The sequence below is a fragment of the Palaemon carinicauda genome, unplaced genomic scaffold (assembly GCF_036898095.1).
Source record: "Palaemon carinicauda isolate YSFRI2023 unplaced genomic scaffold, ASM3689809v2 scaffold891, whole genome shotgun sequence".
NCBI classification, from domain to species: Eukaryota; Metazoa; Arthropoda; class Malacostraca; order Decapoda; family Palaemonidae; genus Palaemon; species Palaemon carinicauda.
In genome coordinates, this window is record NW_027172194.1 from 41,240 (window position 1) to 62,500 (window position 21,261).

Here is a 21,261-nt window from a genome sequence, read left to right on the forward strand (position 1 = left end):
TAAGAGTTCAGTGATATTTTCATTTTTTACTTATTAAGCTATTTAGTGACTTCATACCACTAAAAAAGATTAATTTGAATCTTCCGTTTTCATTTTATATTGAATATTGAAAATGTTCACTAGGGTGATGCTGGCTTTCTTCATTATACAATTATTTTTTTTATTTTTGTTATTGAAAATTGTCACACGAGTTGCAGCTCATAATTTTCATTTAATATTTTTCACTGCAGAGTAAAATAGATATTTAAAAAGTCTCTTCGAATGGCAGAGGATGAAATAATACCACGGTGAAAATGACTTCAATCCTCTCATATCAATAGATTGGCATATACAATATCTGTGACATGCTGTTCTTGTATAAGATGAGTCTTTATACCGTTGTCATGATTTTTCTTATAGTTTTATCAAAGTTTTAAGTTCTTCATATTAGTGTAATCCTTTATCATATCTTAACTGCTCTTATGTAGAGCGTGTGTATGTTCTATGAATATATGAACTTTTTTACAGGTTTCGTCAGCCATTTTCAGAGCATGTCTTTTGAAAGAGCTAAAAAGAAATGGTACTGTATATTAAATATTTTTTACAGATTGCGAGTTATATGGGATCTCATGCTCATGACTATCCTTGTTTCATCTTTTAAAATGATTTGTTTTGGTTTAATGAATTTAATAAATGAGATGAACAGTTGGTTCAGGCATTTACCTTACATTCAGAAGACGAATTTCAGGAAAGTTACTTGAACTTATCCATAAGAATTGAGTTATACCCTGATACTCTAATGAAAGAAAAAGAGCAAGAATTATCCACACAATTCTTAGTCTCCTTATGGTGTCAGAGGTAAATTGAGGTGGTACACTTTATTGTTCAAGAAATTTCCAACTGTTGAAGTTCAGTTCAACCTAACAATTTAAAATAGATAACTAAGCGGAACAAACAATTTCATTTGGTTAATGTTACTGTTGAGGGAAGGATATTGGTTATCATTCTAATAGTCAGGCCTTCTCCATCATGAGGCTCAGTACTAGAAGTTTTATTCCAGCTGTGACCATGTTGTGGAATGATCTTCCTAATCGGTTAGTTGAATCAGTAGAACTTCAAAAGTTCAAAATTGTAGCAAATGTTTTCATGTTGAACAGGCTGACATAAGTCTATTTAGTTTATATGTGAAATATCTATTCTATGTTAGTGTTTTTAAAATATTTTAGTTGTTCAATATTTCTTATATTGTTTATTTATTTCCTTTCCTTAATGAGCTATTTTTCCCCTGATGTAGAACTTGGGCTTATAGCATCTTGCTTTTGCAACTAGGGTTGTAGCTTAGCTAGTAATAATAATTATTCATAAATTCCACCCATTTATAAAGTCCTTTCCTTCATATGTTTATATGTACACAATCTGGAAAACTTGGGATTTAACAAAAAAAAAAAATAGTTATTAAAAGGAGTAATACAAATAGTTCTAGTTGTTTCTCCGAGCTTATATAATTTTGTTTCTTTTTCCAAAAGCTTCAGGTTGTTGGAGATGGTTCCAAATGTTCTAGTCTTAAGTAACTATCTATGACAAGGTTGGACATGAAGAGCGCTTCTAGAAATATAGCTAGAAGACATAAATTGGTTAATTTCAATAGATGCATTCATTTTCTTGCTGATCTGGTATCAAGATTTTAGGTGTAGTCAATTTCAAGATGCATCTTTCTTATATTGGATTAACATAAGCCTGTTTCTTTTCAGTTCATATGGTGAAAAGAAATTGTACTTTTGATCAAAATTTTTAACAGTAATTTTTTTTCCCAAAAATATAATCTTTGAAATTTGTGCTATTGGTCAAAATTATTAATAGTAAGTTTGTCCAAAAGTAGATGAATTCTTGAACTATATATAAATCCCTCCTGTTCCATTTAGGTTGAATCCTTTCAATTTCATTTGAAGCTGGTTTTGGACAGGTCAGGAAAGATCAGAAAACTGAATGCCAGGAAAGATAAAGAATATGCCGGGAAAGATCCAAAAAACATTTTGTGCTCTGATTAAGGAGTCGACAAAGCTCTTGGTCGGTGAGATGCTTATCAACATCTTTGAGTTGCAAGCTAAATGTCTTGTGATGATGTCAGGATGAAATGAAACTGTCATCTTCATCTGTGGGGAACTTGGTCAGTTGAAGTCACAGATACTAATAGTGCTATTCAAGGTACTAGTTCTTTCAGAGGATCTACTGAAGGAATGGCAATTGGTGTACACTGGCCACATATCAACTTCATCATATACAATATCAAGAAACAAGATGATCAAGTCAGAAACACATTCATTTTTCCGACTGCAGAACTTTTTATGTAAGACGTAGGATAAGGAGATCTTCCCCCTGTCCCAGTTTACATATAAAAAGGACTAGTTGTTACATCAAATGTATGTGAACATAAGGAAACGTTAGAGATGGCAACTTGGTGAACAAGAAAATATCATCTATTTCTCTAGCTCAAGATCCTTAAAGTTGGGGCAGTGGATGGAATTTTTCAGTAATAGTGAAATATAGATATGTGATACACCTATTTGCCGAGGTTTGTTTTATAAAATCAATTCTATCTACCATGGCATATTCCCCAATTTTGTGAGGTAGCCTTACAAGGGACTTGGCTGAGTTTGGTTGGTATTCTTAAGGTGCTACAGCCCACCCATCCCTGTTTTCCACCGCAAATGTAGCTTCATATACTGACTCCCGTACTACCGCTACCTCAACGCCCACCAAGGTAACCTGACATAGCAGCGTGGCCTATTGAAACTGTGGCACAATCTGTCGCCATTCATTTATAGTAAAGAAATATTCCCCCATTAATTTTAACCTATAGAGAAGATCTCCTTTCAGACATTGACACACTTTATATTTTTCTTAGCATCAGCTTAAAGAAGCAGGCGAGGTTTACTTTGCCTCAGTCCCCTTGGTCTTCAATATAAGGGTATCATGATTCCACTGTTACTGGGTTTCAGAGCCAAAATTGTTCTCGAGTAATGTTACCCATTTCATATCTTCGTACTCCTGTGTCCTGAGATGCAATCAAAGAGAGGGATGGGATATTTTCAGTTGACCTGTTTGATGATTGTTCTCATGCTCCACTTCGCTTAGGTTCATGGAAATAACTCAAGTTTGTTACAGGACAGAATTTATCAGTTCAATTTTTTTTTTTCTGTTTAAGCAGTTTCTCAAATCTTTATGACAATGGTTTAATCTACGAGTAAGTAGTTTTCTTCATGGAGACTATAGAGTGGTCTTCAAGAAACTTTGAGAGAGTTTTCTTTAATGACTGGTTCTGTTGAACCAGTGAGGAAAGGATATAAGGAAACATAGAATAGTGTGGCTGGGTGTACACTTAAACCAGAGAACTCTAACCCAATACAGTGGAATACCATGGTACAGAGGCTATAGCACTACCCAAGACTAGTAAATAATACAGCAGTTTGGTTTTAGAATATCCTTCTCCTGAAGAGCTGCTTACCATCTCTTACCACGAGAGAGTGGCCACTGGACAATTACAGTGCTATAGTTAATCCTCTAAGTGAAGAAGAATTGTTTGGTAATTTTAGTGATGCTAGGTGTATGAGGAGAGAGGAGAATGTGTAAGGAATAGGCCAGATTATTTGGTGTTTGTGTAGGGAAAAGAAAATTGAGTTGTCAGCAGAAAGGAAGCCAATATAATACTATCTGGCCAATCAAAGGGCCCAATAACACTGCAGCAGTAGTTTCTCAATGGGTGGCTGGTACCCTGGCCAACTACTATCAACAAAAGGAAAGAAGAATTTTAGGTTTTCTTTCTATTGTCATGTGTATGAAGGAAAGAAGAGAATGTGTAAAGGACGGACCAGACTATGCAGTGCATGTTTAGGTAAAGGAAAACTGAGCCGTAACTAGAAAGGGATCCAATATAGTGCTTCTGGCCAGTCAAAGTACCCAATAACTCTTTAACGGTAGTTTCTCAATGGGTGGCTGGTGCCTTGGCCAGCCTACTACCTTCAGGTATGCAATTCTTCTTGTGCAAATGAAGCCTGGAGCAAGTTGCAAAAAGGCACCATAAAATTTTCTGGTGTTACATTGCCATCCTTCTGTAGTGCCAGTCAAGCCTGGCATTTGTTAGCATGGCTATTTAATCTAAACTATGTCATCTTCCTACGTAAAGTAAAGCATAGCAGTTTTTCACGTCATTGGGCATTTTCTTCAATGGTACCTATTGGAAACAACCCTGTCTTCGTAATGTGTTGGACTGGGGCTTGATACCCGCCCAACCTCGATAGTTTTTTGTAGAGTCTACAACCTCGCCAACTTTGTGAGCTAAAGATAGATGCTTTGAGGGGAGGCTATAGGTCTATCTGCTGTGTTATCAGCAGCCATTGTCTAGCCCTCCCCTGTCCTAGCTTGGGTGGAGAGGGGGCTTGGACACTGATCATATGTATATAAGGTCAGTCTCCAGAGCATTGTCACTGTCCCATGCTTCTTCCATTCATAAGCGAGACCTTTAAAGAACAGTAGCTTTCAAACCATCATTTAATGCTGGTGTCTGCAACATTTTCTTCTATGATTCACACAAGCTTAGGTATAACGGTAAGTAGTTTCATCAACAGATGGTGGTTTCTTGTTAAATGCAAAGTACAGCCATCACCCATCTTAAATCATTCAAATTTTTAATCATTCAGGTATTTAAAAATGTCTAGGCCCACTGATATTCGTGAGGAGTTTGGAATTCTAAATCTTTTGGGGATGATGTTTAATATCCAGTAGTTCACCTCCTCATTCCAGTGGATGTCGTTTGTTCTTGGAATTCATTTTGAATGTCAACAAAATACCAAAGATAAGAGAGTCAGCAATGTGATTTTCATGTACCATACCCTACGTATTTGGATGTCCTTTTTTTTTAAATTGTTAAATCTATCATATCCATCCTTGTCTTACTGCTTCTCAGTCAAGTGACAATGGATGTTAAATATATTTTAGTCGATTGTCCTGTTTTTAATCTTCAGAGGAGGACACATTTACTCCAGGACAAACCTTTAAGAGATATACTGGGGGAAAACTGTAATACCCCGAACTTGAGAAAATTTATACAAAGTATTGGGTTATATTACGAGCTATAATTGATTTTATTAATTTATTTATTTATTTTACCCTTTTAATCCCTATTTATTTCACATCTAGATTTTATTGTATGAAAGTGTTATGATTTGTATAAAGTTAAAATGATACTAAATGGTGTGAGTGTACAGATATGATTGAATGATTTTCGTTATATAGCGCTGAATGGCCTTTGATGCCCCAGTGCTTGGCTTAATGCCTAAATCCTATATTCAATTCAATTCAATCATTACTGCTTCTCAGTGTTAAGTCCACCTATTAATAGTATTATTGTTAGTAGCTATGCTACAACCCTAGTTGGAAAACTAGGATTCTATAAGCCGAAGGGCTCCAACAAGGAAAAGGAGCCCAGTGAGGAAAAAAAACAAGAAAATAAACTACAAAAGAAGTAACTAACAATTAATGTAAAATATTTTAAGAACAGTAACAAAATTAAAAAACATCTTTCATATATAAACTAGAAAAGCTAGAAAAAAAAACAAGAAGAGAAAGAAGATAATAGTTTGCCCGAGTGTATACTCAGGCAAGAGAACTTGTAACCTCTTCTGCCATTAGGCTACTACAGTATAGGCTACTACTGATGTATTCTTAATGTCCAAAATTGAAATTAACTATTCTAATGAAGTTTGAGGTTCATCTTGTGTTTGCCAGCTATCATTATCAAATGCCATATTCACAATTATAGCAATACGTCTATCTATATTTCAGTGACATTTTTTATATTGGCATCATCTTTAAGCAGCTCTTCCAGGAGAAGAGCATTCTAAAATAAAACCATTGTTCTCTAGTCTTGGGTAGTGTCATAGCCTCTGTGCCATGGTCTTTTCCACTGGCTTGGGTTAGAGTTCTCTTGTTTGAGGGTACACTCGGGCACACTGTTTTATCTAGTTTCTCTTCCTCTTGTTTTGTTAAAGTTTTTTATAGTTTATATAGAAGATATTTATTGTAATGTTGTTATTCTTAAAATATTTTATTTTTCCTTGTTTTCTTTCCTCACTGGGCTATTTTCCCTGTTGGGGCCCCTGAGCTTATAGCATCCTGCTTTTCAACTAGGGTTGTAGCTTAGCATTTAATAATAATAATAATAATAATAATAATAATGTCTTCATTTCAAAACTCCTCCATTCACCCAGTGTTAACTTGGCAATAAATACATCACAAAGGATATAGTTACATCGTTTAACTGCTTCTTTAATCCGTCAAAACTATTATAAGGGTATTTACATAACATCTCCCTTCATTTAGAAGATAAATGTATGTAAAGATAGTTAAACAAACATAGGCTAATACTGGTTTACATGAAGTCTATAGGCTAACTATAAATGGAGCCTTTGTACATTAGCGGCCAATTCCTCCCATGTGTATAAGAATGGATGGTAACTAACTTAAACTTCCTAACCTAACCTACATGCCATGTCCTTACTTGCCTAATAGGGGTTAACCCCCCCCCCCCTGTGATCCCCTTATACTGCTGTATTCTTAGCCATCATCCTACATACAGGTGGCCGTTATTATACATACAACCCCTATAAATCCTAGATTTTAAGATACTATCTACTTTTAGTTTGTGGTGATAGTTTAACTATTCTTAAGTGAATCTTACTAATTTTGTACCATACAACTATATAAGTTATGGAAAATAATATTCCTAAGGGCATTAACTCATAAATTTGCTAAGATAACTTTATAACAAAAAGAAAAATAAAGTTTTTTTCGTCGTGGTTAAATATATCATAGTTACTCTTAAATTAAGTTTTCTCTGAATAGAAAGTCGCACCGTTTTCTTTTTCCTAAAACCCGCTGATTCCGGGGTAGCTTGCTTATAAATTTCACTTGTATACTGTATATCAATTAAATATTAAATTATATTCTTACTAATATCTTATGAGCTCCTATAATAATTGAATTAATCTATTAGAAGAATTTTTAAATATATTCTAAGCAAAATACTATAATTTTAGCCAATGAAAAGGTATTATATAGAACGCAGACTATGGTGGAGATCTCTGATTGGATAAAGCAATTCTTTAGCCAGGGGGACAACTTGTTGAGAATTTGTCCCCAAATCTGGAAATTTTTAGAGATGTTTAGGGACATATCAAGTGTGCAAATTCCCATACGTCTGGTAACTGAAAAAACACTCTACTGTAAATACTCATGAATAATTCTGTCTTCAATAAGATTTATAATAACTTAATTACGTTTTATTGTTTTCCTTTGGTATGAAATTGATTACAATTATGATTTGATTTATATATCTTCCAGAGCACAACTGTAATCAGAACATGAGTTCAAGATTTAAAAAATGATATTTTACTGTTTGTGGTTTTACAAATACCATAATTAAAAGTAAATACAGAATATATTATAATCATAGACGATACAGGAGTACATAGTACAACATTTTAAAGGCTACAGATTTAATTGTGTTAAAAAATGCCTGGAGAAATTACTTCTGGTCTGGGGAACTTTTAGGGTCTAGGGAAGTCCCTGAGTGTGTAGACAGTAGAAGAAGGTTCATTTCTGTCTCAGACACTCACACAGAAGGAAGGAAGTGTCTCGTGTCTTTTGACTTGTGATTCTGTGAAGAATAAAGGATTTAAGGGGTAAGGAAAGACACTTTTACAAGGTTTATTTCTTTTTATTATGTTCTTGCTATTGTTTTATTACTTACAATACTTTTGATTCTAATATATTATGTGTTGTAGGTTTCCATGATTGATAGTTAACCATCGAATTTTTTTAGAGGTCTTTTATTGGCGAAGAATTTTTATGAAAAGGTGTTCTCCAAAATGCTCTTTTTAGCGTGTGGTGGTGATTCAATAGTCAGTGAAAATGTGAAAAGTTATTAGATGAGTTTTTTTCTAGATGTGACTTTTAACTTTTCGATTAACAATAGGATGGTGTATAATTGTAGCTGTGTGGTTTGAATTCCAATTGGGCACACTGTAATCACGTTAGCTATGTAACAGCCAACGTAAAATCGCTTCGGATAGTTGAATCCCTTCCTTTGTTTCTTGTATGCAATCTCAGGTTTTCTGGATAGGTTAAGTTATTAACATTACATTAATCTTGATTAGTTTTCCTCAAAATCTGACTCAAAAACCTTGTTTTCTTATAAAAGACTCAAAACTCGAAAATATCAGGGGAAAGTAAGTGAAGTATACGATTTATTTCAAGACTTCTTGATGGGATAATAAAAGATTGCTTAATAAATATATTATTAAATACATTCCAATGATATCGAATCTATGATATACGAGGAACAAGTATACTTAACATACTCATGTGGGTTTAAAGACCTACTAAAATTATTTGGATTTGCTGGTAAAGAATATATTTAACTAAACTTGTTTCGGTGGAAAGATTTGCAGTGAGAAAAATGCGTAAAAAGAGTTAAGAGTAGTTTATTACAAACTGAAATGCCTGGAGGGAACACTCAATTATAAAGGTGCCTTTGGTCAGGAATCGATGCCCAGAAACGAGAGGAGGAATTTCATACACCAATTAACGAAACAAAACTTTAGAAATAGTCGAAAAAAAAGAATGTAAAACCGTTTGAGCAAATATAATTTCGACAAAATAGAGATATTGCCAATATTCTATTATAGTTTCTCTCTCTCTCTCTCTCTTCTCTCTCTTCTCTCTCTCTCTCTCTCTCTCTCTCTCTCTCTCTCTCTCTCTCTCTCTCTCTCTCTCTCTCTCTCTTAAGTAAGTGGTTGGTAGAATAAAGGCTTAATTTTGATCTTTAAGGAACTCTACCACTAATACGTTGAAATTCAAGTTTAAATTAAAGTAGGAAATTACCGTGATAAAAGCCCAAGTTGAAACATGGCTTTTTATCTAGATTTTTAGAAAAATATTTTTGGGAAAACCTTTATAAAAACGATTTATTTTGTATGCAACTCGTGTTTTTTCTCATTCTAATAGCAGACGTTTAATTACCTTTTAGTTAATGACCAATTAACTCTTACTGTAAGGGGGGTGGGGTTCCTTGCCTATTTTTCGACCAACCAGACAGAACTGGTTTTCTGTATATTTGTTCTTCGTTTAAGATGACGGACCTACTCGTTGAAAGTGAACTGTGAATTCTCAAAAATATCAGTTTTTAATCTGAAAATGGAAAGCCTTATTCAGTAATTGATACTAAGTCTTCCTTCAGTATCAAGGTAAAAAGTTGAATGTGTTTTTCATTAATTAATTTTATTACATACATACACAAAGGCCTGATTTTCTCTCTAATAATTACTAGCACAAATATTTTGACTTTTGTAGTGATTATAAAGGATCATTTTTGTTTTTTAACCATGATAAAATTAATGGCGATGCTACAACAATTATAATTATAATCTGACGGAGTACATATATTTTTAATGACTTTTAATTGTTCACATTTGAAATTGTGGTAAAGAACGACTCAAAATGGTTGAGCATTGTTTCCACAATCGTGTAATGTAGACTGTAACGTCACACAGCAGTGGGAATCTTTATTCAATTTACAATTACTTAATTGTTACATCATTTTTGCCTTTCTAGGTGACATACACACTTGCATGAGTTGCTCATCTGGCAATAATCATGACTTCTCTTAAATATTATTATTAATGTATCTTGTGTATGAGTAATGTTTTTATTTGTGTGTGGTGAGAAATGTATTTATCCAGCGACAGTAAATGGCTTCTCAGACAGTAGGGTCCATACATGAACTTAATTTGGCTGTTTTTCTGGTCCTGTCACACACAGGGCCTATGGCTACAATATCAGTCCATCGTGTACATTCTAAGGTTTCTCTTATATCGCACAACACATGTAGTGTTTATTACCAAATGCTTTCGTTTTGAAACAGGTAATATTTAATTTAGTATTCATCCTAGATTTACTTACATGTAGATTTTTACTAATAGTTTTCACATGTTGGTTACAGAATCGTAAGAAGTTAGGACGAATTTCTTGTGTAATTCTGATATTTATGAGAAAATATTTTTTGGAAAGCATTTATTGATACGTCTTTTGTGTATTAAACCTTCATCAATATTTTTCTATCAGACGTAATCAAAGCATTAGTTAATGACTAAACTCTTATTGTAAAGGGTGTGGAGAGGTCCCTAGTCTATTTTTCGACCAGTCAGGCTAAAGTGAATTTCAACATATTTGCTCTTCGTTAAGAACACGGCCTTTCTCGTTGTCAGTGATTTTTTTTAATTGTTTTTTAATCCGAAAATAGGAAGCCTTATTCAGGTTAATGTAAAAGTAATAAATTAATTTTGTTTTGCATGTATTAACTTTTGAATGAATAAAGGGTGAGTAGTTTCATGTGCGGATTTCTAAAGGCAATGTCATTTTGATGAGACAAAACTAGTTATGAGTGATCAACAAGATAGCAAAAAGCGTCAATATTGTCCTTAATACTTTGTGGACTAAGCAACTTGAATCGAAGGCGTGAATATAAACTTTTTATATGTATACTACATTTCATCTGTAACTAGTTTAGATTTTAGTTAATTTTGCGATCGTAGGAAATGGTAGTGTTTATAAATAGTTTGCTAATTGATATAAAGGTATTTCCTATTTAAGGAGATATATTACTTGAATTGATCTACAATAATCAGCAATGAAAGTATTTTGACTTTTCTAAGGGTAGTTAAGAAGGACCAGTACTTCTGTAGGGTTTTAAATCTGAAAGTCTTTGTTGAGATGTTATAACAGTGGAGAGACCTTGACGTGGTGAAAGGGTTTGCGTATCGCCATGATGAACAAAGTTGTACTAGTCAGGGCCACCCATATTAGGTTGGTTTGCTGTGAGCTATCAGACTAAAGTCTTCTACCATCACCAATCTACAATTGGTCAGCGTGCTGAGGAAAAGACTGGCCCAACCCCAGACAGGAATTAACATTATCTGAGGCCTTTGTCCTGCCGTGGACTAGAAACGGCTGTTGTTGTTGTTGTTGTTGTTGTTGTTGTTATAATCCAATTAAGTACAAATTCACAATGCACAGATATTGAGGTACTTAATAAAATTAATTATCACAGTTCTCGCTTTGATAAGTGGTCGTTAAAGGTTAAGGAAATAGTTAATGAGATGGTTAATTTGATAGTCTTTTGTTGACTAGCAATGCAAGAGCCTATGACCTACGTAAGATGGGGGAATAATAACTGAACCTGAGCCAGATTGTCTAGAAAATTCGAGAGAGAGAGAGAGAGAGAGAGAGAGAGAGAGAGAGAGAGAGAGAGAGAGAGAGAGAGAGAGAGAGAGAGAGAGAGAGAGAGAGAGATGGTCCCTTCGAAAGCTAGATAATGCAAATTTTCATGATTATGTACTGAAATGAACTCCAAAAAAACAGTTTGCAGTCCTAGAACCCTTCCCCATATCAAACAGTTAGAGAGAGAGAGAGAGGAGAGAGAGAGAGAGAGAGAGAGAGAGAGAGAGAGAGAGAGATGTTCCCTTCGAAAGCTAAGCAATGCAAATTTTCATGATTTTGTACTGGAATTAAATAAAAAAAAACAGTTCGCAGTCCTCAAACCCTTCCCCATATCAAACAGCTAGAGAGAGAGAGAGAGAGAGAGAGAGAGAAGGAGAGAGAGAGAGAGAGAGAGAGAGAGAGAGAGAGAGAGAGAGAGAGGAATGTTAAAATGTCCTTTGCATTAAAGTTTGGGAGCAACATTGCCGAGGTATTTTTGGATGTTGACCTGAATTTTAAACCCGTGTAGGCTATTTATCATCAATCCGTCTCCATATATTCAATATCAATACCAAATTCTCTCCCATGCTTGTTTAATATAGCCTTAATTACGTTTTAGTTCATAATAATTCACAAATCTAATCCCTAACATTTAAAATTTCGATGCTTTATGTAGCTTATACTTCCATTTAACTCATTGGTAGTTTATGTATAGAGCTTTTTAAACAAGATTTTATTCCTGCTACTTAGGATACAATATGATACTTATCAAATTTTTATATACGAGGTAACTATCGACAATAAACTTTCTAGAAATTATATTGTAGTGCCTTGCACCTTGTGATCAACGAGGAACAGGAAACCTGGTTGTTGCAGTAGTAGTAAAAAAGTTAGAAGTAAATTGATAAAATAACTTTAAAGTTTTGTTTTGGGAAATGAGTTTCCTAATGCATTTGTTTTACATTTGTTTATTTCTAATAATCATTCAGTTACTGATGCTGTAACAAATTTTTTTTCTCCTCTCTCTCTCTCTCTCTCTCTCTCTCTCTCTCTCTCTCTCTCTCTCTCTCTCTCCTCTCTCTCTCTCTCTCTCTCTCTCTCTCTCTCTCTCTCACACACAATACTATAAATGTTATTTTATATGGAATGACTGAATACACTGACGGATAAATTTACTAGAGTATTAATTCATTTCATTTTTCAGAAGTTGGACACACTAGTCAAGAAGACAGAAGATGAGAATCCTTTGGGGTCTCATCTCAAATGCCCTTCTGAAGACCACAAGACTCTAGAGCAAGATAATCATCATAATCATGCAGGAGCCATATCCCAAAAAGGTTGGGCAATCATGGCTGGCCATTCCTCTCTCTTTCCGTTCTCTCTGCTGCAACCGAGCTACTGATATAGGCTACACTGCATTAATTATAGGTAAGTGGTTAACTAAACAATATATTTTTTGAGTGTGTGAGAACATTAAAAGTCGAACCTTCCTGCTTTTTAGGCTGTTGGAGGATCATTCAGTCTTAAATAACTTTTTAATACTAAATTTCAAAGTGTTTGGTTAAATTCTTCCTGCCAGTCCCAAATGTACTATTATTATTATTATTATTATTATTATTATTATTATTATTATTATTATTATTATTATTATTATTATTATTATTATTAGCTAAGCTACAACCATAGTTGGAAAAGCAAGATGCTACAATCACAAGGGCTCCAACAGGGAAAAATAGTCCTGTGAGGAAAGCAAATAAGAAAATAAGTAAACAATATAAGAAGTAATGAACACTTGAAATAAAATTTTAAAAACATTAACATAATTAAAACAGGTTTTATCATCCTGGCTTATGTCTCATCTCACATTTCCACAGACATCTCAATAAGTACTTCCCAAAATATCAACACAGCCTCCTTTTTTTTTTTTTTTTTTTTTTTTTTATCCAAACTTTTTTTCTCTGTTCTCAGTTTATAAAATTACCCTCTCAATACGTAACTAACTCCCACTACTTACATAAGGCCACTTGTAATTATTTTCCATCTTGTCGTCTTTGCACTTTTTAAGCAATACAACTTAAATGTTCTTCCTTTTAACATAATGTCCTCCTTCCTTACTTTCTTCCTTTCTTTCTTTCCTCCTTCCTTCCTTTCTTTTCTCCTTCCTTTCTTTCTTTCTTCCTTCTCCTTTCTTTCTTCCTTCTCCTTTCTTTCTTCCTTTCTTCCTTTCTTTCTTCCTTTCTTCCTTTCTTCCCTCCTTTCTTCCCTCCTTTCTTCCCTCCTTCCTTCCTTCCTTCCGTCTCCATGATTTTGATCATTTCTATTTGCAAAACTTGACCAAAGCACTTAGTCTCTTTAGCTGAACCTTCAACACCTTACTAATTTTACTTTGTCTATAATGAAATAATATCTGATCCTGTCTCTTCTCGTCACTCTACACATCCATTTCAACATTCATATTTCTACCATTTCCATTTTTCTATCTTGGGCCTTCGAAATCACTAGTGTGTCACTCCCAAAACCATTGCAGATATAATGTCACTTCTATTAAACCTTCCTTTAACCTTTGTACTGATCCACTTCTATTTATATAGTTGAGAGTCATTATCTCTATTTGTTAATTTGACTCTAAATACAAAATCTAACTTTCTTGATGTCATCTAATCTCAGTTTGACTGTACCCTGTCTTCCTTCTACCACTCATTGAATTATCTTTTTTTTCTGCTTATCTAAAATATTTAGAGTACAGTAACAATATTAGAATAAATATATATACTATAAAAACTACAGTAACAATATTAGAATAAATGTATATACTATAAAAACTTTAACAAAACAATAGGAAGAGAAATTTGATAGAATAGTGTTCCTGAGTTGGACCCTCAAGCAAGAATTCATTTATGATAATAGCTTCTGGCTGGGCAGAGACTTGAACCAAGTGTTATGGATATATGATATATGCCTTGATCTTCATGTGCTTGCCTCCACATTTTTAGCTTAACAACAACAACAACAACAACAACAACAACAACAACTTACTAAGCATTTTAAGGAACATTTAGGATGTTGGAAAAAATAGGAAATCACTTTTTTACTGGGAATATTTACCAACTTGTTCGTTTGTTAGTTTTTGTGATCAACAGTGGCGTATCATTTGATGTTTAACAGCAAAGTATAGAAACCCTTATGTTTGTTTTTTACTTGGCCAATTTGGGGATAAACACTTTAGTCCACTTTTGCTGGAAACAGGCAAGACAAACTAGTGTTGTCGGGCTGTGAACTATGCAAAGAAACTTTAGGTTATAAAGGCAATTCTTTCCGTAAGGGAGAAGTGATATTAGATGTTCAATTGCGAGATTAAATGTTCAAAAATTGATACGCAAATGTGTTCGTGTTACCTCCTACTGTATCATTTTGTGTTACCTCCGACTGTGTCATTTTGCGTATAGCAACTATTTTTTTTTTCCTTTTTGCTGTGATCAGTCAGCCTACTACCAAATTGTGTCCTTTTATGTAAGGTGAGCAAATATTCAGAATTAGAAATAGCAGGAATCTGTGGAAATTATGGTGGTGATTCTAAAACTAAAGAATGTACCTTGGATTTCGTCAAATGTATTATCTACTCGCTTGCTTGCTTGCATACCTTCCTACTTACTTACTTACCTACTTACTTCATTACCTACCTACCTACTTACTTCATTACCTACCTACCTACCTACCTATTTACTTACTTACTTCATTACCTACCTACCTACCTACTTACTTCATTACCTACCTACTTACTTACTTACTTACTTCATTACCTACTTCATTACCTACCTACCTACCTACCTACTTACTTCATTACCTACCTACCTACTTCATTACCTACCTACCTACTTCATTACCTACCTACCTACTTACTTACCTACCTGCCTACTTACTTACCTACCTGCCTACTTACTTACCTACCTGCCTACTTACTTACTTCATTACCTACCTACCTACCTACCTACCTACTTACTTCATTACCTACCTACCTACTTCATTACCTACCTACCTACTTACTTACCTACCTGCCTACTTACTTACCTACCTGCCTACTTACTTACTTACTTACTTCATTACCTACCTACCTACCTACCTACCTACCTACCTACTTACTTACTTACTTACTTACTTACTTCATTACCTACCTACCTATTTACATACTTACTTACTTACTTCATTACCTACCTACCTATTTACCTACTGCTTCATTACCTACCTACCTACTTACTTACTTACTTGCTTATTTACTTATTTACTTATTTACTTCACGCATAACGCAGGGACCTACAAGGTGAATTTATCTCACCTTAAATATTTTGTGTATCACACAGCATAATGGATGTTAGTTGTTAAAATACCAAAATTTCGTTAAAAGATTAAAAAAAAGATACTGAACATTGGTGAATTCGAAATGCTGTGATGATTGTTAAGTTTTGGATTCAATATAGAATATAAAGCTTTGAATTAATTTTTGAATGAATATTGTTTGGTTATAAATTTTCTTCTTCGTGGTTTGGATACCTTAGAATAGTGTGTCATAAGAGGAAAGATATTTTTAGTTTTCATCATTTAATTGGTTTTGATATCTTAAACTAATTAAGTTTTGTGAATCAGTGAACGTCTTCTACAATTATATATTGATAATAATAGCGGAGTCTTGGAATATATAAAAAAAACAGTAATTAGCACTCCATTGTTTAATTTTATTATTTCGCTTTTAAGGGCTGGTTTCGTGGTCCCTATCACACAGGGGAACCCTACTCACTACTACAGGACCTACAAGATCTGTTTGTCGTATTCATTTTTAGGTATTTTGCGTATCACACTGAAGGATTTCTGTATTGCCAAATCCACATAATCGAAGCACTTGGAAAGCTTACCTACCCCCCTTAACACACACACACACTCTCTCTCTCTCTCTCTCTCTCTCTCTCTCTCTCTCTCTCTCTCTCTCTCTCTCTCTCTCTCTCTCTCTCTCTGGAAATCAACCAATTTGTGAGTGAATGACTTTTTAATAGTCTAAAGAACAACCATACTTTATTCAAATCAGACACAAACTGGAATTGAAAATATACGACACCACATAATCGAAGCTCTCTCTCTCTCTCTCTCTCTCTCTCTCTCTCTCTCTCTCTCTCTCTCTCTCTCTCTCTCTCTCTCTCTCTGGAAGTCAATCAATTTGTGAGTGAATGACTTTGTGATAGTCTAAAGAACAACCATAGCTTATTCAAATCAGCTCAGAACTAACACACACAAACTGGAATTGAAAAGATACGACACCATTCAAAGGGGCAATTTCTTTACATACAAAATAGCAAATACTTGAAATAGATTTTCCAGTGGATGTAGCAACAGTAACACTAAAGGTTAAATGAGTCCAAGAATGAGTTCGACAAGATCGTAAGATATTTCAAAATGCTTAAACTAAATCGCTCTACCAAAGAGCAAATGGATGTCCCAAAATCCTTCTAACTCCTTGTTATTCTCGCCCGTGCATTCTGTTACCTTTTAACACAGAAGTGACCTAATCAATGACTACTTACCTCAAAATTACCCTTTTCTAAGAATATGCTATGGTGACCCCTTGTATGAATTCCTTAAGGAATCCTTCCAGTCATGTGGATTTAAATCCATTTTTCAGTCGAAATACTTCAGTCTACTGGTGATTTATTTCCCTGATTTTAATTGTTCCAAAATACCCCCATTTTTCTATACAATTCTCGGCTATATTGGTTGATTAATTTAGTAGTAAAGATCCTAGAGAGAGGAGAGAGAGAGAGAGAGAGAGAGAGAGAGAGAGAGAGAGAGAGAGAGAGAGAGAGAGAGAGAGAGAGAGAGAGAGAGAGAGAGACGGTCACCGTATTTTTAATTGCATGATGGAATTATTGTGAAGCTCGTTGCCACATTTCTCTCCTCTCTCTCTCTCTCTCTCTCTCTCTCTCTCTCTCTCTCTCTCTCTCTCTCTCTCTCTCTCTCTCTCTCTCAAAGAAATTAATTGCTAAACCTATTTAAAAACACGATTTGTTCCTTAAAGAATCATTGCTGATCAAATTCATTTGCATGAAATAATTATATTAGTTAAATTGTTCATAATGCAGTTGACAGACAACTGTAATCACCTCATTAGGTATGCCAAAGCTCTTATTATAAGTACTATTGGTTCATCATCTGTGTTTTCGGTCTGCCAAGCAAAAGTAGTAACTTGTAGTTTCACTCAAGGTAGGAAGACTGAGAAACACGTCTTCGGTGTTACTTAATTGTTAAGATAATTGTTTTAACTTACTTTTTTGTTTTGTTATGAATGTCCAACAGGACGATAAATACTATCATGTTTAAATTACTTTCGTCATTGATTTGTGAAGCAAAACTGGTTATAAGTAATAGATTATTCTCTTCAGTACACAAAATCTTGGTTGATGATGATCTGCGAACTACGAAATTTGTGTCCATGATTTAAACCAGGACCCACTTACTATATGTGCTTCGGTTTTGGCACATATGTTCATTTTCATGTTCAATGGAGACTTGTTTTTAGTCTCGTGATATTTGAATGATGTCCCAACTCGTAGAGGGAATTGGCAGTGAAATTTCGTCGTATTCATTCTTATATATATATATATATATATATATATATATATATATATATATATATATATATATATATATATATATGTAGATATGTACATACATATATATATATATATATATATGTAGATATGTATATATATATATATATATATATATATATATATATATATATATATATATATAATATATATATATATATATATATATATATATATTGTGTGTGTGTGTGTAAATATCAACCACAATGGCATTTAATACCGAATTCAACCTTAGGAATATATATCCGCTGGAATTCATTTACAGTGATAGCTCCTATCTGGACAGAAATTTGAACCGAGTGTTAGGGATATATGTTCATGTATGTATACATTTGTGTATGTATGTATGTATGTATGCAGTACCAAGTCCTATCTCTTTTGAATGCTTAATTATTTGTTGATTATCGTAATAAATTGCAATCAGGTATAAATCGCTGTTAAGTCGTAGGGGTTATAACTTAGGAATCAAATTTATATAAACGATACAAATCATCAGTCGTGAAAAAAAATGACATTGGTAACTCCAAATTAAGCTTCTGTGTTCTTGATAAACCCCTCATTTATTTATTGAATTGTGCTGAAAATTTTTTTGTTTACTTATTTACTAAGGGTATTGGCTCTGAGCAAATATACATAGTTTGCTCAACCATATTGATATGTTGGGTTACTTTACATTAAGGGCTGTTTTCCTGGTCTTATTTCATTTGGGAACTGTACCCTACAGGAACTACATTATTTGTTTGTCATTATGCATTATTAGGTATTTATTGTATCATACATCATACTCCGTGTTTATTGTCAAATCCACATATTATCGAAGCACTTAGAAAACATTAAAGTCTTCAGTTTCCTCTTGAAAAGCCTTAAATTCTGTCTTTCGAATGTCTTGTGGGAGCTTATTGTATAGTCATGGGGCCACATATTTGAAAGCTATAGAACCCACTGTCAAGGTTTAAAGGTTTAAAGGACACTCATGAATGGCAGAAGCAAGAGACAGTGCCATAGCCCTATTGAGCAGGACAATGCCCTAGAGACTGACCATATATACATATGATCAGTGCCCAAGCACCCTCTCAACCCAAGCTAGGACCAAGGAGGGCCAGGCAATGCCTGCTGATGACTCGGATAGACTCATAGGCTCCCCAAACAACCCCCCTCCCCCATCCTTAGCTCACAAAGATGGTGAGGTTGCAGCGACCAAAGGAAATTGACATGTATCTTGGTTCCAATAATTTGAAACCATTTGTAACTATTCTCATGTCCAAAAAAAAATGTTTTTGTACAATATATAGCAATTTTATTGGATATTTTGTACGTCCGGTTCTGATAACTTGGGTCATTACACAAAGACAACTATTCAAACTTAAATAAGCAGCCAGTTAAATTCAATTAATATAGGAGTGATCCTTTCTAGAGGCGGGACACCTTTTTATCAATTATTTTCTTTCCTCACTGGGCTATTTTTCCCTGTTGAAGCCCTTGGGCTTATACCATCTTGCTTTTCCAACTAGGGTTCTAGCTTAGATAATAATAATAATAATAATAATAATAATAATAATAATAATAATAATAATAATAATAATAATAATAATAATCTTGCTGCTCTGTTTATTATGTTTTGTAATATGTTTAAAGTTGTCATTTAAGATCGTAACAGAGCGAGTTTCAATAGTCAATTCTGGAAATAAAACAGGACTTATCATAGTCTCAGTTTTCCTTACTTCTGTAGTGACGTAATCATGACATCATTATAACACTACTTCGCTGAAAATAACGAGTGGACTTGTCCAGTTTAGGTCAATACAAGATGGACAATCGGTTAGCGGTTGTCCAAAGTTATTTCTGTTTGGTTTTGGAAAAGAGACAGAAGTGACGACCCCTTGGTATTTCTCATTAGCCAAACTTAATATAAAGGTAAAGTTAATTTGATTTTTAATTGAAGTTTTTGAATATTAAATTATTCTTCATAATCCAGGTTCCGCCTTTGGTCTTATTCAATGGAGATAAACTGGGAACAAGACATATTATAATCTTGAAATTTAATTCACTGTGATTTGATAATCAATCCTGTGTCCAATTTCATTATGTTAATATTTCGACTTCAGATGTCACTGGAATTAGTTTGGTCATCTGGTGGTATTGATAAACGGTAGTCTTAAAGATGTATTTATAATTTTTTTAACTAAGCCAGTATGTGTGTATTTAAGTATTTTAATTGTGCACGATACCTGGCCAGAGAGACATTACAGAATTGGTCATGGCTATTGCAAAGGACCTCTCTTAGAAGCTTATACATATATGCGTTATGGTCTCCAAAGTCAGGAAAGACTTACTGTCTTAGTGGAGAACTTATAACATTAAAATATATAATGTGCACAAACTGGTGAATTTCAAATTTATGAAACAAGAGAACTATATTTCATATAACTCTGTTAAATCAAGTGGTTTTTTTAAGACAAAGCAGCAACAGTAAATAAATTACCAACAGGATATTTTTTAATACTGTCCAAGGGTACTGAGTATCATTGGTCAGTATTTTCTGTCAATTTCTAATTCCAAATTCTAAGCTTTGCAAGTTCTTGAATTCACCATATGATTATCCAGTTTATTCAACTTTTTGCAGTTTATATATATTATCTATTGTGTATTACATTCTTGGTGGCGGGATTTACTGAACATTTCTTGAACGTTTTATCACCAGCTTTGAACTTGCAATCTTTTTCAAGGTGTCCATACCTCTTGACAACAGTAGCAAGGGCTCACGTGGTACCTATCACAGATGTTCTAAGTACCCTATTACTACATAACTATATCCTGTAAAGTAATTTTTTTTTAACTAAAAACATAAAACGTGCAGGTAATTGCATAGCGTTCATCCTATCTGTCATTTAGTGAAGTTCCGTAGTCAAGTCTTAAACGATCCAGTACTTAAACATCTTCCCAAATTAACTTTTTAACTCCCATTGCCTCAAACACTGCTATTACATTTAGCAGTTCTTGTTATTGCTTTTGGTAGAAATTCCCTTCTGAACCAGCTGTCACAAATTAGTTTCCAGTGTAAATGATAGTTATTTTGATGCTGCTAAAATGATATTCATGAAAATTGGGTTGTTGCAAAGTAATTAATAATTTCAGTGATAGATTGGTAAGGTACTAACTCTATCACTGTGGGCCAGTCAGCCTTTCTCGTAGGTTTTAAGTTTATTCCCAAGTGGCAGTAATCTTTTGTCATGTTTTTTCAAAATCGTTCTCATGTTTGATTTTGGGGGCTACAAGACATTACGTTGAGTTCGAATGAAATTGAACAAGATACGTA

The 21,261-nt window shown here is 33.9% G+C and overlaps 1 long non-coding RNA gene across 5 annotated transcripts in view; it reads left to right on the forward strand.

The window, feature by feature from the left end:
- Positions 1-7,622: 7,622 nt before the first annotated feature.
- LOC137637627 (uncharacterized) overlaps positions 7,623-21,261 on the forward strand; it is a 21,941-nt gene continuing 8,302 nt past the window's right edge. Inside the window, exons 1-2 of one of the 5 annotated variants that reach the window (XR_011043727.1) lie at positions 7,623-7,718; positions 12,497-12,720. This is a non-coding gene — a long non-coding RNA (uncharacterized lncRNA). Of the gene's footprint in view, positions 7,719-9,155; positions 9,282-12,496; positions 12,721-17,554; positions 17,579-19,718; positions 19,860-21,261 lie in introns of those variants that run through there. The other 4 variants (XR_011043728.1, XR_011043729.1, XR_011043731.1 and 1 more) reach the window with 4 other exon arrangements.